The sequence below is a fragment of the Caretta caretta genome, chromosome 4 (assembly GCF_965140235.1).
Source record: "Caretta caretta isolate rCarCar2 chromosome 4, rCarCar1.hap1, whole genome shotgun sequence".
NCBI classification, from domain to species: Eukaryota; Metazoa; Chordata; order Testudines; family Cheloniidae; genus Caretta; species Caretta caretta.
Window position 1 is genome coordinate 10635685 of NC_134209.1, and position 4221 is coordinate 10639905.

Sequence of the window (4221 nt, forward strand, 5' to 3'; positions counted from 1 at the left end):
CGAGCCCGGTAATGGCTCCCACACTGATCCACGGCCCAGATCCTCTCCTCAGGAGAAAAGCAGATCCAGCCCTTCCTCCTGACGGATTCTTTGGCCACCCCCACAGCCCAGGTCCTACCACCAGGTTTCCCCGAGGCAAACCCTTCCGAGCCCAGCACGCAGGTTTCACTGTCAAATCTCTCAGGGTTGTCAGGCACGTCCTGCTCAGGCCCCTCCATTTCACAGATCGCCGATTCTCAGAGACCTTGAGGCTGGGATGAGCCGTGTCCGGATCCAGACTCACCATCGCTGCAGAGATGGGGCAGAGCATCAGGGGCAGAGCGCAGCCCAACTGCATAGGTGCTGACTCCGTGGGTGCTACAGGGCTGGAGCACGCACGGGGAAAAATTAGTGGGTGCTCTGCACCCACTGGCAGCCAAGCTCCCCCCCCACCTCACCTCACTTCACCTAACCTCTGCCTCCTCCCCTGAGCATGCTGTGTCCCTGCTTCCCCTAAGTCCCAGTGCTTGCAGCCACAAAACAGCTGTTTTGCGGCATAACAAGCTCTGGGAGGGACGGGGGAGGAGCGGGAACGTGGCGCACTCAGGGGAGGAGGCGAAGCCGGGGAGGGGATTTGGGGAAGGAGTCCAATAGGGGCAGGGAGGGGGCAGAGTTGAGGCGGGGACTTTGGGGAAGGGGTTGGAATGGGGCGGGGCAGGGGTGGAGTCAGGGCAGGGCTGGGGGTAGAGGAGGGGTCGAGCACCCACTGGCACCAGCAGAAGTTGGTGCCTATGCCCATCGAGGCTGTTTCCCATCCTCCCGCCAGCTCTGTCTTGGCTAGGACACTCTCTGATTTCCCGCCTCTAACTCCCAGGGATCTGCTTCTCTGCATTTCACTGCAGCTCTCCTCCCAGGCAATAGGGGCAAATAGTTCCCCTGGAAGAGCTGGGGATGCCTCTAGCTCCCATTGGGCCTGTCTGTAACCTCTACAGAGGCCCCAGTAAGGAACGAGCTCAGGTGTTACACACACGGAGATCATTTCAACCATTAAAAGAACTCAGTAGTCACCCACCACAAAATCTGTGCTCTGGGGCTGCTACCACGTCTCCACAGCTAAGACAGCACCTGAGTTTCCAATCTACACCCGAGTTGGGAGCCCTCTATTCTAATACCCACAAAGTCCTATCAGACTCAAATTTGGTAGATTTGGTCCAGGTCTGAGGTAGAATTTTTCTACCATATTTGAACTGAATTAGCCAAAGGGCTACTGACTGACAACTCCATAAAAACAGAGATTTCACCAGTCCAAAAAGCATTAAGACAATTACCCGCAGCCAGTTAAGGTAATTTACACAGTTTCCTAGAACCCTTCTAGTTCATGAAGTTAATTAATAACAACACAACACATGAGAATTCACCATATGTGTCCAGTAAAACCTCAACTCTGAACCATAATTACCAACGGCTGCAAGCACCTACCCCCCTGAATTGACAGCAGGTAAGTTCCCGGCCTTAGGAGCACTCTGACTTATTGCAGTTACACTGGAGAGCTCGGGACTCCACCCTTAAGTGTGAGCATTTGTTTTATGCAAGTAAACTGGGGACGAATCTGGCATTTTCATTGACCATACTGCTCTTTCCCTGTGATTTCTGGCATGTGCGCGTTTGCTGGGCAGCAGAGTGGTGCAGGAGGTCTGACATTAAAATACCAGCTTCACTTACCTGCATTTTTGCTGACTTTACTCCAGCCTGAAATCAAACACACCAAGAGGTGAGCACTCCCCGGAGCACGGACTGCCGGCAAAGGACACAATGTCATCTGGGGTGGGGGAAAGGGGACACATGGCACTTACCAAGTTCGGCCAGGGATTTCTCTGCAAACAGAGAGACATAGGTATGCAGTCAGTTCTACAACAGCTCCTGGGTTAGGGAATCTGCCTTTAAAGGACCACTTTGCCCTTTCCACTGTGCTCTCCGCTGCGCTCTTCCCGCCCAGGTCTCCTGGCCTGAGCTCCATCCTCATAGAGCTCTTAGTGGCTTTGGGCTCTGTCGATTACACCCCCCTTCTTGGCATCTGACCCTCGCTGGGCTCCTATGGCCCTGCCCTAGCTGGGCTCACCTGTGGTGTAGTGTTCACACTCCCCTTGTGCCAGGCAGCTTGGTGAGGGGCTAGGCCCTGATAACATGGCAGTGAGGGTTTAATGAGCTAACCCTTGGCCCTGGACACTGGATCTCAGCTCATGGGCCCAGCAACATGAGCTGGCTCCTTCTCACTGAGCTTGTGCCTCAAAGTGTCAGAGAGTGCTAGGAGACTTTGGGACTGCGCTGAGCCCCTGTTTCCAGGGCATCAGAATCCCCCCCACCCCTCCATTCCTTTAAATTCAGTAGCAAAAAGGTACGTGGGCCCAGGCAGACCCACCAGTTTTGGATATGGACATTCCCCTGTGTGCAGATTTTAAAGGAAGGGGCTGAAATCAGGCTTATGATGGAAACTGAGCAGCAACCTTATCTATGGAGCAGTTACCCCACTCGATGATTAGTCAGAGCTCCCCGTCCGTTTGATTCCCAGAGCCTCTCCTAACAGATAGTGCAGAGACAAAAGCCAAAGTCTGTCTGACTATGTACAGTGAGAGAAACTTGTTCAAGCCTCCGGAGAGCCCAGACATTTACCTCTCTCGTTCTCCAGCTCAGCGCGCAGAATCTCTGGAAGAGAAAAGGAAGAAAGAGGCGAGGTTTCATCTTGTTGCATTAGCTGGGTTATTCCTACTGTTATTTCAGGGAACTTGTCCCAGGAACTTACCTCTCTCTTTCTCCAGTTCAGATCGCAGGTTTTCTAAAGAAAGAAGAGTCAAAGAGGTGAGATTCTGGGGGGCAATGGTCCCCTCTCATACTAGCAAAGAACTGCCATCATAGATTCACAGAGTTCAGGGCCAGAAGGATTGTAGTCTGACCTCCTGTACATCACAGACCTTAGACCCTCACTCAGTCACCGGTGTACCAGGCCTAAGGTTACACTTTAGTCACGGGTATTTTTAGAGAAAGTTGTGGACAGGTCATGGGCAATAAACAAAAAAATTCCCCACCTGTGACCAGTTCATGATTTATACCATAAGCCCCCTAAGTAAATCTCAGCGGGGCTGCTGCTGGAGGGGGAGCAGGGCCAGTGGCACCAGCTGCCAGGGGCCACTGAGCAGCAGCTGCTTCAGCCGCCCGAGGGACCACTGCTCAGGCGCTCTCTGGGGCCAGCCCCACCGGCTGCTGGTCAGGTGGTCCCCGGGGCCAGCTGCCCTGGGCCACTCCAGCAGTGGCTGGCAGTCAGTGCAGCTGGCCGTGGGGCTGTCGGAATAACTGGCTGACCTGATTTGGAAAAAGACGTTGAAAAACTGGAAAAGATGCAGAAAAGAGCCACAAAAATTATTTGAGGGCTGGACAAAATGCCTGACAGCGAGAGACTGACTTATAATAACGTGATTATTCACACACATAAAGTTAAGCTTGTATCTAGCTGAACTGCGGCCCTGAGCTCTCTGGGCCTCAGTTTCCTGAGTGTAAAGCGGGATAAGAAAGGGTTCCTCGCCTTGTGCGGTAACTGCAGTTCTTCGAGTTGTGTGTTACTCCATGCTCTGTGTATTCACAGCCCGGCGCCTCACATCGGAGATTTTAGGTAGCCGTTTCTGTTCGGCCCACACATCCGCTCTCCCCATCTCCTGCTCCGCATTAGGTCAATGTAGCGCTGTGCAGACAAACTGCCCCCAGTTCCTTCTCCACCACAGAGCTCATAGGTCAGAGCTCCAGAGCAGGGGGGAAGGAGGGCAAATAGTGGAGCACCCACAGGGACACATCTCAGAGAGCGACAGGTACGGCACCAGGTGAGGGACCCTTTCTCCTTCTTGCAGCGGTGTCTCTGTGGCTGTCTCGGCGACTCGGCAGCCGTACCCGTGACGGAGGGGTGGGGTTTCAGAGTCGAGTCTAGTCCTGAGCATCAGACACTGGAATAAAATATAGCAGAGGATGCAGGGGTGCCGGAACTGGGGGGATCAAGGGGCCAGGCCCTCCCCCCACTTTTTGCCAGCTGTAAAGGCAAGTGATGGTGGGGAGAGGAGTGAGCAGCAGGCGGGGTCTTGGGGGGAAGAGGGAGTGATTCTGGGGTTTTGGGGGAAGGGTTGGTGCAAGGTCAGGGGCTTGGGGAGAAGAGGTAGTGTGAGGTCAGGGCCTTGGGGGCAATGGGTGGCGTGAGCACAG

The 4221-nt window shown here is 54.1% G+C and overlaps 1 long non-coding RNA gene across 1 annotated transcript; it reads right to left on the reverse strand.

The window, feature by feature from the left end:
- Window positions 1-218: 218 nt before the first annotated feature.
- On the reverse strand, window positions 219-2861 carry LOC142071728 (uncharacterized). The gene is made up of 5 exons (XR_012667916.1): window positions 2780-2861; window positions 2650-2682; window positions 1833-1853; window positions 1702-1728; window positions 219-288 (listed from the first exon to the last, which is right to left on the reverse strand). It is a non-coding gene; the product is annotated as an uncharacterized LOC142071728 (long non-coding RNA).
- Window positions 2862-4221: the final 1360 nt, after the last annotated feature.